Source organism: Rutidosis leptorrhynchoides, chromosome 4 (genome assembly GCF_046630445.1).
Source record: "Rutidosis leptorrhynchoides isolate AG116_Rl617_1_P2 chromosome 4, CSIRO_AGI_Rlap_v1, whole genome shotgun sequence".
Classification (NCBI taxonomy): domain Eukaryota; kingdom Viridiplantae; phylum Streptophyta; class Magnoliopsida; order Asterales; family Asteraceae; genus Rutidosis; species Rutidosis leptorrhynchoides.
Genome location: NC_092336.1, coordinates 497,653,281 through 497,674,470, shown reverse-complemented (window position 1 = coordinate 497,674,470; position 21,190 = coordinate 497,653,281). Strand labels below are relative to the sequence as shown.

At 35.1% G+C, this 21,190-nt stretch overlaps 1 pseudogene; it reads left to right on the top strand.

The window, feature by feature from the left end:
• The first annotated feature begins 306 nt into the window (after positions 1 to 306).
• On the top strand, positions 307 to 2,498 carry LOC139844716 (cytochrome P450 71A9-like; annotated as a pseudogene).
• The last annotated feature ends 18,692 nt before the right edge of the window (positions 2,499 to 21,190 follow it).

Here is a 21,190-nt window from a genome sequence, read left to right as displayed (position 1 = left end):
ATTTTGTAAACCACAGGGACCAACCACCTCGAAAAAAAAAGGTTCAGGACCAACTACTTCATATGATATAAACCACATAGGGATCCACTTTGCAATTTTCTCGATGAAGAATAAAAGGGAAGGAAAATTTATAAAGCATCATTTGTCTGCAAAGTGAGTATAGGAACTCTACTAGTAGTAATAGTTTGGCAAACCACAACCACTTAAAAACAAAACACAAACTGTAAACCTTCAAAACATGTCTTATCTACAGATGTGGTCACAATATTAACCAAAAACGAAGATAATCAAGATTTTTGAAGATAAAATGTGCGTCAAACAACCAGAAGTTTTAGTACTAGTTAATTTGAAATAAACCGATTCCATAACTTGGGTAAGTTAATTTAAATAGTACAGTAATAAATATATTTGTTCCAGACAAATTCTTTATATATATTAGTAGTTTAGAATACTTCATGTATGAGCTCATCTGACTGAATAGCATAATTAACCATGGTTTCATTTCTCATCACATTATTAGCCCTGCCAGTCTTGGGTCTCCTTCTCATACCCAAATTCAGAACCTTTTTCTCAACACCACGTCACCCTCTTCCGCCGGGACCTACCGGACTTCCTATAATCGGAAACCTGCAACAGCTTGACAACTCTGATCTCTCCGGACACCTATGGCGCCTTTCAAAACGTTACGGACCTTTAATGTCGTTGCGCCTTGGCGGCATACATACCCTTGTTGTTTCAACTTCTGAAATGGCAGAACAAGTATTGAAAACTAACGATTTGATCTTCTGTAATCGGCCTCAGTTAACTGGCCAGAAGAAGTTATCGTACGGTAACCAAGACATTGTTTTTTCACCGTACAACGAGTATTGGAAACAACTGAGAAAGGTGAGTACCCTTCACTTGTTTTCGACAAAACAAGTGAACATGTTTGGTTCGATTCGTGAAGAAGAAGTGTTCGATATGATGAATACTATAAAGACTCAAGTCTCTACGAATAACAACGTAGTGAATTTGAGTGAAAACGCGATGATCATCACTTTAAATATCATTTCCAGGGTGGGTTTTGGGAAGAAACAGAATAAACTGACACAATTGCTAGAGCTTATGCTAGACTCAAGCTGTACTAATTAACTTTTTCTATAGAGATTATTTTCCTTTTATGGGGTGGCTTGATAAACTCAATGGAAGCATTGCTAGACTTGAAAAAAACTTTAGAGACATGGACGAGTTCTGTCAACAACTCATCAATGAACATCTGAGCAAAAAATCGAATGAGTTGCAAGATGATATAATTGATATCATGCTTAAGCTCAAGCAAGAGTCGGATTCTTCGTTGAGTCTAAGTTTTGATCAAATGAAAGGTGTACTTATGGTGAGCGAATCGATCACTTCCTTAAACTATTTTATCATTTTCTTTTTTAATTTTTGAATTATGTTATAAATGTTTAATTTAACATCAATTGATTTAATTTTGTAGAATATTTTAATAGAAGGTACAGAATCAAGTGCTTCTACAGTGGTATGGGCTATGACTATGCTCATAAAAAATCCCATATTAATGAAGAAAGCTCAACAAGAAGTTAGAAATGTGGTTGGAAACAAAGGAAAAGTACACGAAGACGATTTATATAAGCTTGATCATCTAAAAGCAGTAATCAAAGAGACATTTAGACTGTTTCCAGCTGTACCTCTGTTAATCCCTCGTGAATCAAGAGAACGGTGCGTTTTAGGGGGATACGAGATACCCAAGAAGACTCTGGTGTACGTGAACGCTTGGGCTATAGGACGGGACCCTAAATGTTGGGAAAGGCCGGAAGAGTTTGAACCAGAGAGGTTCATGGGTAGTAGTATTGATTATAAAGGTATGGATTTTCAGTTGATTCCGTTTGGGTCAGGACGAAGAAGTTGTCCAGGAATGGGGTTAGGATGTCGCAATGTCGAATTGATTCTTGCGAATCTACTTTACGGATTTGATTGGGAAACGCCTCAAGGGACGAAATGTATTGATCTTGAAAAAACAACAGGGGTTGTTATTCATAAGAAGAATGAGCTTCGACTGGTGGGTAGAGTTCATGATCATGGCTGCTAGAATAAGTGAACCGAATCAGATGTTTGATTGAGATTAACTTTTGAAGTGTTAGTGTTTTCATTCTTGTCGTCCCGAATCGGATGTCTGATATATTGGGTTTAACTTATCTTGTTATCGTTGAAATGATGATGTATGTGTGTTTTATTTTAATAAACGGATAACCCTCAATCTAATAAGTTATCTGTTACCGATCATTTCCCTGCAGTCATCTCAATTATGTTCCTACATCCTAGTGAAGTCTCATATCAGGATATGAATTTCTTCGGACAATCAAGGATAATTCACGAGTCGCAAAGTCACAAGTGAGGCTTGCGACTTGCGAGGGCATTTTGACATTTTTTTAGAACGAATCCTTATAATTCGGTGAAAAATTAGGCGTTTTGGACAATAACCTCTAATAAAAATTAATTTTTTTAACATTACAGTTGGATGGTTGTCCGAGTTATTGACAAACATTACCATGAAATGATATTTGCATGGAATGAATGTGGTTTCTATTTCCAAATAGTGTTGGCCACAAATATTGAAGATGTTATCTCTGCATGTTTCAAAGTCAAAGAAGGCAAGCATGACAAACTAGTTACTTTTCACATGGTATACGTATGTGTGGTCAGTAATGGTTCTAGCGATATATGTTCAAGTATAAATAAGCTACCATGCAGAGAAGGTAAATGATCACAAAAGTAGTAAACATAGTTGATTAATAATATATACGGAATGTGTTTCTTTGTGAGGTCCAGAGTTTTATTCTTGTAATGAGTGTAAACGAGTGTGCGAGAAACTTAGATTTTATACCAAAATCTAAGGGGCTTGGGTTTGGGTTTAACTCATAGTGTACTTTTTCTTGTACCGGATTCTTTTATATTATAAGAATAAAGGAGACTCTTGGGGTGGACGTAGGCAGGGTTTTGCCGAACCACGTTAAATCATCGTGTTATCAGTCATTTTATTTGCTTTCTATTATTTCTCACAAGTTTGTCTTAATCAAATTATATCCCAGCTTCAGCTGGTGTAGGTGCGCTAGGCAAGTTGTCATAACAAGTGGTATCAGAGCATCAAGGTTAATAGTTATTGTTTGGATATGGCAAAAAATTACGGTATGCATTTTAATGTCCAGGTTCAGTAAGGCTTGGAAAAGCCGTTGAAGGGTAAAAAGGACGACAAGCCAGAAAAGATGACGGATGACGATTGGAATGACATCGAGGAAAGATGTGTCAGTATCATTCGCCTTTCTATCAGTTACAAGATCATTAATAATGTCAGTTGCTAGACAACAGTGACGGGGTTGTGGGTGGCCCTGGAGAAGTTATATCTTGGGAAGAATATGACCACAAACCTGAACTTGAAACATGATCTTTATCGGTTGAAGATGGACGAAGGAGGAAATATCATTGAACACATGAACGTCTTTAATGGTCTGGTGGATCAACTTACAAAAGTTGTGGTTAATATTGTGGAAGAAGATAAGACCCTTATTCTTCTTACCTCTCTTCCTACTACGCATGATATTTTGGTTACGACTGTTCTTTACGGAAAGCCTATTATAAAGATGGCGGAGGTAGTACTGGAACTCTTATATCAAGATAAGAGACGAAGATCGGATGACCGTTTTGAGCATGAGTTTGCTATGGTTGGTCATGGAATGGGAAGGTTTGCCGCGAAGAGATCTAGTGATAAGAGTAGGTCTAGATCAGGAGACGGCATGAAGGGTATCCAGTGCTTCAAATGTCAAGAGTGGGGTCACTACAAGAAGGATTGCCCACTCTGGAAGAATGGTGAAGATAAATCCGGGGGTTTATCGGTCGCGGTAGCAATTAACCAATCGGTTAATTTGGGAGATGTTCTCACAGTCTCCAAAAGTTCTACTTCTTTTCAAGATAAATGGATTTTAGATTCTGGTTGCACGATGCATGTGTGTTCCAAGAAAGCTTATTTTGATAAGCTAATATTAAAGAAAGCGAGGGTGCTGACTGTATGTAGTGGCCCGAACTTTTCCATGTTTATATATATTAACTGAGATTGATATTTACATGATTAAATGTTTCCAACATGTTAATCAATCAAACTTGTTAAGACTTGATTAATTGAAATATGTTTCATATAGACAATTGACCACCCAAGTTGACCGGTGATTCACGAACGTTAAAACTTGTAAAAACTATATGATGACATATATATGGATATATATATAGTTAACATGATAATATGATAAGTAAACATATCATTAAGTATATTAACAATGAACTACATATGTAAAAACAAGACTACTAACTTAATGATTTTTAAACGAGACATATATGTAACGATTATCGTTGTAAAGACATTTAATGTATATATATCATATTAAGAGATATTCATACATGATAATATTATGATAATATAATAATTTAAAATCTCATTTGATATTATAAACATTGGGTTAACAACATTTAACAAGATCGTTAACCTAAAGGTTTCAAAACAACACTTACATGTAACGACTAACGATGACTTAACGACTCAGTTAAAATGTATATACATGTAGTGTTTTAATATGTATTTATACACTTTTGAAAGACTTCAAGACACTTATCAAAATACTTCTACTTAACAAAAATGCTTACAATTACATCCTCGTTCAGTTTCATCAACAATTCTACTCGTATGCACCCGTATTCGTACTCGTACAATACACAGCTTTTAGATGTATGTACTATTGGTATATACACTCCAATGATCAGTTCTTAGCAGCCCATGTGAGTCACCTAACACATGTGGGAACCATCATTTGGAAACTAGCATGAAATATCTCATAAAATTACAAAAATATGAGTAATCATTCATGACTTATTTACATGAAAACAAAATTACATATCCTTTATATCTAATCCATACACCAACGACCAAAAACACCTACAAACACTTTCATTCTTCAATTTTCTTCATCTAATTAATCTCTCTCAAGTTCTATCTTCAAGTTCTAAGTGTTCTTCATATATTCTACAAGTTCTAGTTACATAAAATCAAGAATACTTTCAAGTTTGCTAGCTCACTTCCAATCTTGTAAGGTGATCATCCAACCTCAAGAAATCTTTGTTTCTTACAGTAGGTTATCATTCTAATACAAGGTAATAATCATATTCAAACTTTGGTTCAATTTCTATAACTATAACAATCTTATTTCAAGTGATGATCTTACTTGAACTTGTTTTCGTGTCATGATTCTGCTTCAAGAACTTCGAGCCATCCAAGGATCCGTTGAAGCTAGATCCATTTTTATCTTTTCCAGTAGGTTTATCCAAGGAACTTAAGGTAGTAATGATGTTCATAACATCATTCGATTCATACATATAAAGCTATCTTATTCGAAGGTTTAAACTTGTAATCACTAGAACATAGTTTAGTTAATTCTAAACTTGTTCGCAAACAAAAGTTAATCCTTCTAACTTGACTTTTAAAATCAACTAAACACATGTTCTATATCTATATGATATGCTAACTTAATGATTTAAAATCTGGAAACACGAAAAACACCGTAAAACAGGATTTACGCCGTCGTAGTAACACCGCGGGCTGTTTTGGGTTAGTTAATTAAAAACTATGATAAACTTTGATTTAAAAGTTGTTATTCTGAGAAAATGATTTTTATTATGAACATGAAACTATATCCAAAAATTATGGTTAAACTCAAAGTGAAAGTATGTTTTCTAAAATGGTCATCTAGACGTCGTTCTTTCGACTGAAATGACTACCTTTACAAAAACGACTTGTAACTTATTTTTCCGACTATAAACCTATACTTTTTCTATTTAGATTCATAAAATAGAGTTCAATATGAAACCATAGCAATTTTATTCACTCAAAACGGATTTAAAATGAAGAAGTTATGGGTAAAACAAGATTGGATAATTTTTCTCATTTTAGCTACGTGAAAATTGGTAACAAATCTATTCCAACCATAACTTAATCAACTTGTATTGTATATTATGTAATCTTGAGATACCATAGACACGTATACAATGTTTCGACCTATCATGTCGACACATCTATATATATTTTGGAACAACCATAGACACTCTATATGTGAATGTTGGAGTTAGCTATACAGGGTTGAGGTTGATTCCAAAATATGTATAGTTTGAGTTGTGATCAATACTGAGATACGTATACACTGGGTCATGGATTGATTCAAGATAATATTTATCGATTTATTTCTGTATATCTAACTGTGGACAACTAGTTGTAGGTTACTAACGAGGACAGCTGACTTAATAAACTTAAAACATCAAAATATATTAAAAGTGTTGTAAATATATTTTGAACATACTTTGATATATATGTATATATTGTTATAGGTTCGTGAATCAACCAGTGGCCAAGTCTTACTTCCCGACGAAGTAAAAATCTGTGAAAGTGAGTTATAGTCCCACTTTTAAAATCTAATATTTTTGGGATGAGAATACATGCAGGTTTTATAAATGATTTACAAAATAGACACAAGTACGTGAAACTACATTCTATGGTTGAATTATCGAAATCGAATATGCCCCTTTTTATTAAGTCTGGTAATCTAAGAATTAGGGAGCAGACACCCTAATTGACGCGAATCCTAAAGATAGATCTATTGGGCCTAACAAACCCCATCCAAAGTACCGGATGCTTTAGTACTTCGAAATTTATATCATATCCGAAGGGTGTCCCGGAATGATGGGGATATTCTTATATATGCATCTTGTTAATGTCGGTTACCAGGTGTTCACCATATGAATGATTTTTATCTCTATGTATGGGATGTGTATTGAAATATGAAATCTTGTGGTCTATTGTTACGATTTGATATATATAGGTTAAACCTATAGCTCACCAACATTTTTGTTGACGTTTTAAGCATGTTTATTCTCAGGTGATTATTAAGAGCTTCCGCTGTCGCATACTTAAATAAGGACGAGATTTGGAGTCCATGCTTGTATGATATTGTGTAAAAACTGCATTCAAGAAACTTATTTTGTTGTAACATATTTGTATTGTAAACCATTATGTAATGGTCGTGTGTAAACATGATATTTTAGATTATCATTATTTGATAATCTACGTAAAGCTTTTAAAACGTTTATTGATGAAATAAAGGTTATGGTTTGTTTTAAAATGAATGCAGTCTTTGAAAAACGTCTCATATAGAGGTCAAAACCTCGCAACGAAATCAATTAATATGGAACGTTTTTAATCAATAAGAACGGGACATTTCAGTTGGTATCCGAGCGTTGGTCTTAGAGAACCAGAATTTTGCATTAGTGTGTCTTATCTAGTTTGTTAGGATGCATTAGTGAGTCTGGACTTCGACCGTATTTACTTGAAAAATGATTGCTTACCAAATTTTGTTGGAAACTATATATTTTTAACATGTGAATATTATGTGATATATTAATCTCTTAACGCGTTTGATATTATGTGATAGATGTCTACCTCTAGAACAAGTCCCATTGACTCACCTAATAATAATGAAGAGTCAAATGTAAATTGGAATGATTCGTAGACTGATTCACAAGTTCCCGAAGAGGAACCGGAAGAAGAGTCAGAACCGGAAGAAGAATCGGAACCGGAAGAAGAATCGGAACCGGATGAAGAAATAGAACCGGTGGGGGAAATAATAAAACGGTTAAGTAAAATAAAATCCTCAACCAACCGACCAAGGTTAATTATGGTCAATGGTGTTTCCGCCAAGGAAGCAAAATATTGGGAGGATTACCAATTCTCCGATGAATCGGATTCCGACGAGAATTCCGATGATGTTATAGAAATTACCCCAACTGAATTTAAAAAGGCAAAAGAAAATAATAAGGGAAAGGGCATAAAAATAGAGAAATCTAATTCCAACCCCGATGAACTTTATATGTATCGTCAACCCCCGAAGTCCTTAAGTTGTAACAATGACCCGGGAACCTCTAAACCACCAGGTTTTTCTAAACCGTTGTGGAAAACGACAGTTAGTATTAGGGGAACATCATATATCCCTAGAAACTTGGCAAAACGAACCAAAACCGAAGAAGAAGAAACGAGCGAGTCGGAATAAGATAGTTGTATTCGTGTGGTGTAATATATGTAATATAGTGTTCTTATGCTTTATGATATATGTAAAAATTGCTTGTATTAATAAGATTTTTTTTTTTTTGAATCTAACTCTTGTCTATTTTACAGTTTAAAAACACAAAATGGATAGACAACCCAATATTTTAAGAGACCTACCCGGAGACATGATTGATGAAATCTTGTCTAGAGTCGGCCAGAATTCCTCGGCACAACTATTTAAGGCGAGATCAGTTTGTAAGACATTCGAAGAACGTTCCAAGAATGCCTTGGTTTATAAAAGGCTTTCGTTCGAAAGATGGGGGATATCACATTGGGAAACCCATAAGTTACGATGTGTTTACTTTGACGCATATATTGCGGGGAACCCAAATGCTATTTTACGAAATGGGTTAAGAAATTATTTTGACTCAATATATCCGAATATTGGACTTCGTGATTTAGAAAAAGTGGCTAACATACAACATAAAGAAGCATGTTATTCTTACGGATTAGTAATGTTCGCTTCTCACCAAAGTGAGAACAAGAACATCGGGCTACAACTATTAAACAAAACGTTCCCACAAGTGACGGAGTCGGTAATTGGGGTAAGAAATGAGGTTTTTAGATTGTTACGGGACTGTTGGACATTACGTAACCCTCGTCCCTTTGACGACGTTACAACACGCTGTCTTATCAACGGCCATAACGGTTATGTTCCACAAGACCAAGGATGGGAAGTAATCCTAGTAAAACCAGAATGCATGACTTGTTTCTGGACGTATGAATTACGTGTCTTTATTGCCTTTGCTGAACGACTTGTGTACTAGCTAGAATTATCTTCACAACCATCTTGTATCAAATTTATTGTGTGCTATATTTCGTGCTATATGTAAAATAAGCGGTATTGTAAGTTTGTAAAATATTGTGTAAAAGTTTGAACGCGAAATATTATTATAATCAGTTTTTCATATAGAATTGTAGTAGTTGAATTGTATATTAGCTACTAAGTATGAACTTAACGGGTAGGTACTACCCGAATTTAAACTTATAAAACGCTAATATGAAGAAAAAGCTTTTATAAATGAGTTCATATTATGCTACGAAATACTATTAACTACTCTTAATATTCTGTATGATTAACTTGTTCCATTTGACTATTTTGAAGGATATGGCACCGACTACTCGACACACCGTGAATATGAATGAAGAGGAATTCCGTACTTTTCTAGCTTCAAACATAGCCGCAGTACAGGCTGCACTACATACCAACAATAACCTTGGATCTAGCAGTACAGGAAATCGTGTAGGATGCACCTACAAAGAATTCACTGCCTGCAAACCTTTGGAATTTGATGGAACCGAAGGACCGATCGGATTGAAACGGTGGACCGAGAAGGTTGAATCGGTGTTTGCCATAAGTAAGTGTACTGAAGAGGACAAAGTGAAGTACGCTACGCATACCTTCACAGGTTCTGCGTTAACATGGTGGAATACCTATCTAGAGCAAGTGGGACAAGACGATGCGTATGCACTACCGTGGTCAGCATTCAAACACTTGATGAATGAGAAGTACCGTCCCAGAACCGAGGTCAATAAGCTCAAGACAGAACTTAGAGGGTTACGAACCCAAGGATTTGATATTACCACGTACGAAAGACGATTCACAGAATTGTGCCTATTGTGTCCGGGAGCATTCGAAGATGAGGAAGAGAAGATCGATACGTTTGTGAAAGGATTACCGGAAAGAATCCAAGAAGATATAAGTTCACACGAGCCCGCCTCCATACAACAGGCATGTAGAATGGCTCACAAACTAGTGAACCAGATTGAGGAAAGAATTAAAGAACAGACGGCTGAAGAGGCCAATGTGAAGCAAGTCAAAAGAAAGTGGGAGGAAAACGGTGATAAGAATCACCAATACAACAACAACAGCAATTACAACAATAATCGCAACAATTATCCCAACAATCGCAACATCAATCGCAACTACAACAACCGGCCTAACAACAACAACAACAACAACAACAACAACAACAACAACAACAACAACAGCAGCAACTACAACAATCATCCCAACAACAATAATAACCGCAACAACAACAACAACAATCAGAAGCAGCTATGCCAAAGGTGTGAAAAGTATCACTCGGGGTTCTGCACCAAATTTTGCAACAAGTGTAAAAGAAATGGTCATAGCGCGGCGAAGTGTGAGGTCTACGGACCAGGGGTTAATAGAACGAAAGGAACAAATGGTGTCGGAACAAGTAATGGCGGAGCAAGTAGTGTCGGAGCAAGTTATGCCAATGTAGTTTGTTATAAATGTGGAAAATCGGGCCACATTATTAGAAATTGCCCAAACCAGGAGAACACAAATGGACAAGGCCGCGGAAGAGTTTTCAATATTAATGCGGCAGAGGCACAGGAAGACCCGGAGCTTGTTACGGGTACGTTTCTTATTGACAATAAATCTGCTTACGTTTTATTTGATTCGGGTGCGGAATAGAAGCTATATGAGTAGAGATTTTTGTGCTAAATTAAGTTGTCCATTGACGCCTTTGGATAGTAAATTTTTACTCGAATTAGCAAATGGTAAATTAATTTCAGCAGATAATATATGTCGGAATCGAGAAATTAAGCTGGTTAGCGAAACATTTAAGATTGATTTGATACCAGTAGAGTTAGGGAGTTTTGATGTGATAATCGGTATGGACTGGTTGAAAGAAGTGAAAGCAGAGATCGTTTGTTACAAAAATGCAATTCGCATTATACGAGAAAAAGGAAAACCCTTAATGGTGTACGGAGAAAAGGGCAACACGAAGCTACATCTTATTAGTAATTTGAAGGCACAAAAACTAATAAGAAAAGGTTGCTATGCTATTCTAGCGCACGTCGAGAAAGTACAAACTGAAGAAAAGAGCATCAATGATGTTCCCATTGCAAAAGAATTTCCCGATGTATTTCCGAAAGAATTACCGGGATTACCCCCACATCGATCCGTTGAATTTCAAATAGATCTTCTACCAGGAGCTGCACCAATAGCTCGTGCTCCTTACAGACTCGCACCCATCGAGATGAAAGAACTGCAAAGCCAATTACAAGAACTTTTAGAGCGTGGTTTCATTCGACCAAGCACATCACCGTGGGGAGCTCCTGTTTTGTTTGTCAAGAAGAAAGATGGTACATTCAGGTTGTGTATCGACTACCGAGAGTTGAACAAACTTACCATCAAGAACCGCTACCCACTACCGAGAATCGACGACTTATTTGATCAACTACAAGGCTCGTCTATTTATTCAAAGATTGACTTACGTTCCGGGTATCATCAAATGCGGGTGAAAGAAGATGATATTCCAAAGACTGCTTTCAGAACACGTTACGGTCATTACGAGTTTATGGTCATGCCGTTTGGTTTAACTAATGCACCAGCTGTGTTCATGGACCTTATGAACCGAGTGTGTGGACCATACCTTGACAAGTTTGTCATTGTTTTCATTGATGACATACTTATTTACTCAAAGAATGACCAAGAACACGGTGAACATTTGAGAAAGGTGTTAGAAGTATTGAGGAAGGAAGAATTGTACGCTAAGTTTTCAAAGTGTGCATTTTGGTTGGAAGAAGTTCAATTCCTCGGTCACATAGTGAACAAAGAAGGTATTAAGGTGGATCCGGCAAAGATAGAAACTGTTGAAAAGTGGGAAACCCCGAAAACTCCGAAACACATACGCCAGTTTTTAGGACTAGCTGGTTACTACAGAAGGTTCATCCAAGACTTTTCCAGAATAGCAAAACCCTTGACTGCATTAACACATAAAGGGAAGAAATTTGAATGGAATGATGAACAAGAGAAAGCGTTTCAGTTATTGAAGAAAAAGCTAACTACGGCACCTATATTGTCATTGCCTGAAGGGAATGATGATTTTGTGATTTATTGTGATGCATCAAAGCAAGGTCTCGGTTGTGTATTAATGCAACGAACGAAGGTGATTGCTTATGCGTCTAGACAATTGAAGATTCACGAACAAAATTATACGACGCATGATTTGGAATTAGGCGCGGTTGTTTTTGCATTAAAGACTTTGAGGCACTACTTATATGGGGTCAAAAGTATTATATATACCGACCACAAAAGTCTTCAACACATATTTAATCAGAAACAACTGAATATGAGGCAGCGTAGGTGGATTGAATTATTGAATGATTACGACTTTGAGATTCGTTACCACCCGGGGAAGGCAAATGTGGTAGCCGATGCCTTGAGCAGGAAGGACAGAGAACCCATTAGAGTAAAATCTATGAATATAATGATTCATAATAACATTACTACTCAAATAAAGGAGACACAACAAGGAGTTTTAAAAGAGGGAAATTTAAAGGATGAAATACCCAAAGGATCGGAGAAGCATCTTAATATTCGGGAAGACGGAACCCGGTTGTCATTAGGGCTGAAAGGATTTGGGTACCAAAATTTGGAGATATGAGAGAAATGGTACTTAGAGAAGCTCATAAAACCAGATACTCAATACATCCTGGAACGGGGAAGATGTACAAGGATGTCAAGAAACATTTTTGGTGGCCGGGTATGAAAGCCGATGTTGCTAAATACGTAGGAAAATGTTTGACGTGTTCTAAGGTCAAAGCTGAGCATCAGAAACCATCAGGTCTATTTCAACAACCCGAAATCCCGGAATGGAAATGGGAAAACATTACCATGGATTTCATCACTAAATTGCCAAGGACTGCAAGTGGTTTTGATACTATTTGGGTAATAGTTGATCGTCTCACCAAATCAGTACACTTCCTACCAATAAAAGAATATGACAAGATGGAGAAGTTAGCACGACTGTATTTGAAGGAAGTTGTCTCCAGACATGGAATACCAATCTCTATTATCTCTGATAGGGATGGTAGATTTATTTCAAGATTCTGGCAGACATTACAGCAAGCATTAGGAACTCGTCTAGACATGAGTACTGCCTATCATCCACAAACTGATGGGCAGAGTGAAAGGACGATACAAACGCTTGAAAACATGCTACGAGCATGTGTTATTGATTTCGGAAACAGTTGGGATCGACATCTACCGTTAGCAGAATTTTCCTACAACAACAGCTACCATTCAAGCATTGAGATGGTGCCGTTTGAAGCACTTTATGGTAGAAAGTGCAGGTCTCCGATTTGTTGGAGTGAAGTGGGGGATAGACAGATTACGGGTCCGGAGATTATACAAGAAACTACCGAGAAGATCATCCAAATTCAACAACGGTTGAAAACCGCCCAAAGTCGACAAAAGAGCTACGCTGACATTAAAAGAAAAGATATAGAATTTGAAATTGGAGAGATGGTCATGCTTAAAGTTGCACCTTGGAAAGGCGTTGTTCGATTTGGTAAACGAGGGAAATTAAATCCAAGGTATATTGGACCATTCAAGATTATTGATCGTGTCGGACCAGTAGCTTACTGACTTGAGTTACCTCAACAACTCGCGGCTGTATATAACACTTTCCACGTCTCGAATTTGAAGAAATGTTTTGCTAAAGAAGATCTCACTATTCCGTTAGATGAAATCCAAATCAACGAAAAACTTCAATTCATCGAAGAACCCGTCGAAATAATGGATCGTGAGGTTAAAAGACTTAAGCAAAACAAGATACCAATTGTTAAGGTTCGATGGAATGCTCGTAGAGGACCCGAGTTCACCTGTAAGCATGAAGATCAGATGAAGAAGAAATACCCGCATTTATTTCCAGAAGATACGTCAACACCTCCAACTGCTTAAAATTTCGGGACGAAATTTATTTAACGGGTAAGTACTGTAGTGACCCGAACTTTTCCATGTATATATATATAAACTGAGATTGATATTTACATGATTAAATGTTTCCAACATGTTAAGCAATCAAACTTGTTAAGACTTGATTAATTGAAATATGTTTCATATAGACAATTGACCACCCAAGTTGACCGGTGATTCACGAACGTTAAAACTTGTAAAAACTATATGATGACATATATATGGATATATATATAGTTAACATGATAATATGATAAGTAAACATATCATTAAGTATATTAACAATGAACTACATATGTAAAAACAAGACTACTAACTTAATGATTTTTAAACGAGACATATATGTAACGATTATCGTTGTAAAGACATTTAATGTATATATATCATATTAAGAGATATTAATACATGATAATATCATGATAATATAATAATTTAAAATCTAATTTGATATTATAAACATTGGGTTAACAACATTTAACAAGATCGTTAACCTAAAGGTTTCAAAACAACACTTACATGTAACGACTAACGATGACTTAACGACTCAGTTAAAATGTATATACATGTAGTGTTTTAATATGTATTTATACACTTTTGAAAGACTTCAAGACACTTATCAAAATACTTCTACTTAACAAAAATGCTTACAATTACATCCTCGTTCAGTTTCATCAACAATTCTACTCGTATGCACCCGTATTCGTACTCGTACAATACACAGCTTTTAGATGTATGTACTATTGGTATATACACTCCAATGATCAGCTCTTAGCAGCCCATGTGAGTCACCTAACACATGTGGGAACCATCATTTGGCAACTAGCATGAAATATCTCATAAAATTAAAAAAATATGAGTAATCATTCATGACTTATTTACATGAAAATAAAATTACATATCCTTTATATCTAATCCATACACCAACGACCAAAAACACCTACAAACACTTTCATTCTTCAAATTTCTTCATCTAATTAATCTCTCTCAAGTTCTATCTTCAAGTTCTAAGTGTTCTTCATATATTCTACAAGTTCTAGTTACATAAAATCAAGAATACTTTCAAGTTTGCTAGCTCACTTTCAATCTTGTAAGGTGATCATCCAACCTCAAGAAATCTTTATTTCTTATAGTAGGTTATCATTCTAATACAAGGTAATAATCATATTCAAACTTTGGTTCAATTTCTATAATTATAACAATCTTATTTCAAGTGATGATCTTACTTGAACTTGTTTTCGTGTCATGATTCTGCTTCAAGAACTTCGAGCCATCCAAGGATCCGTTGAAGCTAGATCCATTTTTCTCTTTTCTAGTAGGTTTATCCAAGGAACTTAAGGTAGTAATGATGTTCATAACATCATTCGATTCATACATATAAAGCTATCTTATTCGAAGGTTTAAACTTGTAATCACTAGAACATAGTTTAGTTAATTCTAAACTTGTTCGCAAACAAAAGTTAATCCTTCTAACTTGACTTTTAAAATCAAATAAACACATGTTCTATATCTATATGATATGCTAACTTAATGATTTAAAATCTGGAAACACGAAAAACACCGTAAAACCGGATTTACGCCGTCGTAGTAACACCGCGGGCTGTTTTGGGTTAGTTAATTAAAAACTATGATAAACTTTGATTTAAAAGTTGTTATTATGAGAAAATGATTTTTATTATGAACATGAAACTATATCCAAAAATTATGGTTAAACTCAAAGTGGAAGTATGTTTTCTAAAATGGTCATCTAGACGTCGTTCTTTCGACCGAAATGACTACCTTTACAAAAATGACTTGTAACTTATTTTTCCGACTATAAAACTATACTTTTTATATTTAGATTCATAAAATAGAGTTCAATATGAAACCATAGCAATTTGATTCACTCAAAACGGATTTAAAATGAAGAAGTTATGGGTAAAACAAGATTGGATAATTTTTCTCATTTTAGCTACGTGAAAATTGTAAACAAATCTATTCCAACCATAACTTAATCAACTTGTATTGTATATTATGTAATCTTGAGATACCATAGACACGTATACAATGTTTCAACCTATCATGTCGACACATCTATATATATTTTGGAACAACCATAGACACTCTATATGTGAATGTTGGAGTTAGCTATACAGGGTTGAGGTTGATTCCAAAATATGTATAGTTTGAGTTGTGATCAATACTGAGATACGTATACACTGGGTCATGGATTGATTCAAGATAATATTTATCGATTTATTTCTGTATATCTAACTGTGGACAACTAGTTGTAGGTTACTAACGAGGACAGCTGACTTAATAAACTTAAAACATCAAAATATATTAAAAGTGTTGTAAATATATTTTGAACATACTTTGATATATATGTATATATTGTTATAGGTTCGTGAATCAACCAGTGGCCAAGTCTTACTTCCCGACGAAGTAAAAATCTGTAAAAGTGAGTTATAGTCCCACTTTTAAAATCTAATATTTTTGGGATGAGAATACATGCAGGTTTTATAAATGATTTACAAAATAGACACAAGTACGTGAAACTACATTCTATGGTTGAATTATCGAAATCGAATATGCCCCTTTTTATTAAGTCTGGTAATCTAAGAATTAGGGAACAGACACCCTAATTGACGCGAATCCTAAAGATAGATCTATTGGGCCTAACAAACCCCATCCAAAGTACCGGATGCTTTAGTACTTCGAAATTTATATCATATCCGAAGGGTGTCCCGGAATGATGGGGATATTCTTATATATGCATCTTGTTAATGTCGGTTACCAGGTGTTCACCATATGAATGATTTTTATCTCTATGTATGGGATGTGTATTGAAATATGAAATCTTGTGGTCTATTGTTACGATTTGATATATATAGGTTAAACCTATAGCTCACCAACATTTTTGTTGACGTTTTAAGCATGTTTATTCTCAGGTGATTATTAAGAGCTTCCGCTGTCGCATACTTAAATAAGGACGAGATTTGGAGTCCATGCTTGTATGATATTGTGTAAAAACTGCATTCAAGAAACTTATTTTGTTGTAACATATTTGTATTGTAAACCATTATGTAATGGTCGTGTGTAAACAAGATATTTTAGATTATCATTATTTGATAATCTACATAAAGCTTTTTAAACCTTTATTGATGAAATAAAGGTTATGGTTTGTTTTAAAATGAATGCAGTCTTTGAAAAACGTCTCATATAGAGGTCAAAACCTCGCAACGAAATCAATTAATATGGAACGTTTTTAATCAATAAGAACGGGACATTTCACTGTAGGTGATGGTTCAACATGTGATGTTGAGGGTGTTGGCATGGTGAAAATAAAATTGTTTCACGGAGCTGCTTACACTTTTGGTGGTGTGGCGTACACACCAAAGATGTGCAAGAATCTAATTTTCTTAAGCCAGTTGTATTCTCAAGGATACGGCTATTCAACCGTAGGTGGAGTTATGAAAATCACACATGGTGTGAAGGTCCTGATGATTGGAGAGAAGTATGAGGGTTTATATCTTCTGGTGGCGAGTACTAAATGTACTCGTGTCTTGAAGGTTTGGAAAGTGTGCACACGGGAAATTGATCAGGAACATGTGACGACATGTTTGATCAAGTTAGACGATGGTGAGAAGGAAAATCCTACTGAGGGAGAGGTGATTCGAGACTCCTCTCCAGAGTCAACTATGTAAGTTGACAGGGTTAGTTACACATGATTATTGGCCCTTTTATTTGAATCAAGGTTCAAGACCGAGGTGATTCAAGGTGTGTGCAGCGGTGATAAGGAGGCCAATGGTGAAAATACTAGGTGATTGTATTTTCGATGATGAACAAGATAAATGTTTTTCAAGGTAGAGATTGTTTGAAGGTTGTCCGAGTTGTTGACAAACATTACCATGAAATGATATTTGCATGGAATGAATGTGGTTTCTATTTCCAAATAGTGTTAGCTACAATTATTGAAGATGTTGTCTCTGCATGTTTCAAAGTCAAAGAAGTCAAGCATGACAAACTAGTTACTTTTCACATGGTATACGTACATGTGGTCAGTAATGGTTCTAGCAATATATGTTCAAGTATAAATAAGCTACCATGTAGAGAAGGTAAATGATCACAAAAGTAGTAAACATAGTTGATCGATAATATCAACGGAGTCTGTTTCTTTCTGAGGTCGAGAGTTTTATTCTTGTAAGGAGTGTAAACAAGTATGCGAGAAACATAGATTTTATACCAAAATCTAAGGGGCTTGGATTTGGGTTTAACTCATAGTGTACTTTTTCTTGTACCGGGTTCTTTTATATTATAAGAATAAAGGAGACTTTTGAGGTGGACGTAGGAAGGGTTTTGCCGAACCACGTTAAATCATCGTGTTATCAGTCATTTTATTTGCTTTATATTATTTCTCACAAGTTTGTCTCAATCAAATTATATCCCAGCTTCAGCTGGTGTGGGTGCGCTAGGTAAGTTGTCATAACAAGTGGTATCAGAGCATCCAGGTTGATAGTTATTGTTTGGATATGACAAAAAATTACGGTATGCATTTTAAGGTGGAGCCTTTTGATGGAACCGAGAATTTTACCTTGTGGCAAGCAAGGGTGAAGGATGTCCTGGTTCAGTAAGGCTTGGCAAAGCCGTTGAAGGGTAAAAAGGACGACAAGCCAAAAAATATGATGGATGACGATTGGAATGACATCGAGGAAAGATGTGTCAGTATCATTCGCCTTTACATGAGTGATAAGATCATTAATAATGTCAGTTGCTAGATAACCGAGACGGGGTTGTGAGTGGCCCTCTAAAAGGACCCGTCCTAATCCACCTGGACGAAGTCATCAACATTTGGTCCCATTGCGATGATCGGCTCCAAGTAATGTCCTTATATTGAGCAAAAGCACAGCGGAAGACTTAATTCGTACCTGAGAATAAACATGCTTTAAAGTGTCAACCAAAAGGTTGTGAGTTCATAGGTTTATCATAACAATCATTTCAATATGTTAATAGACCACAAGATTTCATAATCATAAACATAATACACTCGCAAGTGTATGTAAAGCATTCTAAGTGGTTGAGCACTTGGTAACCATACTTAACATTTAATCAACGTCGCATATTTCCTTTATTATGAAATCTCACTACACCGTACCAAGTGTAGTCACCAAAACGAAGTACTGTGCAACCGTTGAATACTGGTCGTCCAGTCCGGTTGGGGTTGTCAGGCCCGATAGATCTATCAACAGGATTCGCGTTTACAATACCCATGTAAATAGTAGTTACCAAGCTACAGGGAAGTATGCCAGTGGTACAACTCAACGTAGAATATATTTTTAAGTACTTGTGCCTATTTCGTAAACATTTATAAAAGCAGCGCATGTATTCTCAGCCCAAAAATATATATTGCAAAAGCAATTAAAAAGGGAGCAAATGAAACTCATTTTTGCCTTGAAGGTATTTAATTCGACTTGGTCTCCGATAGATATCACGAACCTAACCATATATATAATATATCAACATATTTTCTTTTTAAGTAATCGTTACATATATATATACTTTTAATACTTTTAATATTTTCTTAGTCCGTAGTTAGCAGTCCGATGTTAGTGGTCCACAATTAGTTACTTAAATAAAATAAATAAAGACCCCATCGTATTCGTATTGATCAGAATTAATCTCGACCCATGGTACCATGTTGTCAAATGACGTGTTGCGTACATAAAGTACCGTGTTGTCAAATGACATGTTGCGTACAATCATGAGGTCTTATGATTAATCTTCTTGTGTTGTTTACGGGTGGTCCTGAAATATATAAAATCAAATCAGAAGTAATTATATATAAAATATCATATTAATTAGAAAAGATATGATTAATTTACTTTTTCTTCAAATATTTTCGTAGCTAAACTAGCTTCGGATACCCAATCTTGTTTTAGTCGTAGTTTCTTCATTACAACTCCGTTTTTGTTGGTTTAACTTGCCACTTCCTTGGATCGAGTCAAATTTTAAGAATACGAACTGAAAATACCTTAGTTTGTATTCGAAATCATAGGTTATAGGTCAAACTTTGGTGAAACTTATGAAAGTGATCATTTTCCATCATAAAAACAACATTTAATGATCATTTTTCTAAAAATAGTTACACTTAGAGTTAAACCATGAAATTTTTATGTGTTAACATATTCATAAGAAATATCATTTTTCCAGAACATGAACTTGCAATTCAAAGTTCAAGATGGTTTCTAATTATCCAACCCAAAACAGCCCCCGGTTGCACTCCGACGACGTAGATTCAGTTTTTAAGATGTTCTTTGTAAAACCAAGTTATATCTTGTTAGGTTAGCATATCATTATGATATATTACAGGTATTGAAGTGTTTTAAAAGTCAAGTTAGAAGGATCTATTTAGTTTGCGAACAAGTTTGAAATCATTCAAACTATGTTCGTGTTGTTAAAATTTTATACCACAAAATAAGATAGCTATATGAATATGAATTGAATAAGATTATGAACAAGGTTACTACCTCAAGTTACTTGGACAAAGTTACTGCAAAAGATAAGAAATAATCTTGGAATCAAAGAGTGGTGGAGTTAGATCAAAAGGTTGGAAGTAAACTTCTTCAAATGGGTGGTTATTTTGATATGTTCTTGAAAGAGTTTTCTTATGGTGTTTAAGGCTTATAATTGAAGCTAAATGATGGGGAAAATGCTTGGAGATGATCAAGTATGAAGTTAGGAGTATTTTTAGAGAGAAATGAGGGTGTAGGTATGAGAAAATGGAGTGAAGAAATGGTGTTCATTTATAAAAACGTTTTTAGTTTATAAAGAAAGAAAAGGATTCCTAATTTTGTTTTCTTACTAATAATTCATACTATTTGACAAATCCTAGTTACCTCATATCTAGGGCAGTAATAATGTTGATTAGGATGTTGATTTTATGTGTATATACCAATAGTAAATACGTATAGAAGCTGGGTATGATACGGGTACATATACCCTAGATATACGTATAGAAATCTTGAGGAAACGGAACGAGAATTCAAATATAGCTATCTTTTGTGAATATACTTATATTGTTTTATGTATTTAAGTCCTTAAAAAGTGATTAAATACATTATATATACGATACATGTATAAGCATTATAGATTATAAGTATATATATCAAATAATGTTACGTATAGTTATCGTTTTGAAAACTTAAGTTAGTAGTTTCAAAATATACTTATAACTCATTGTCATTAGTACACAATGAGATGTTAAACCATCCTTAGATCATGTTAAA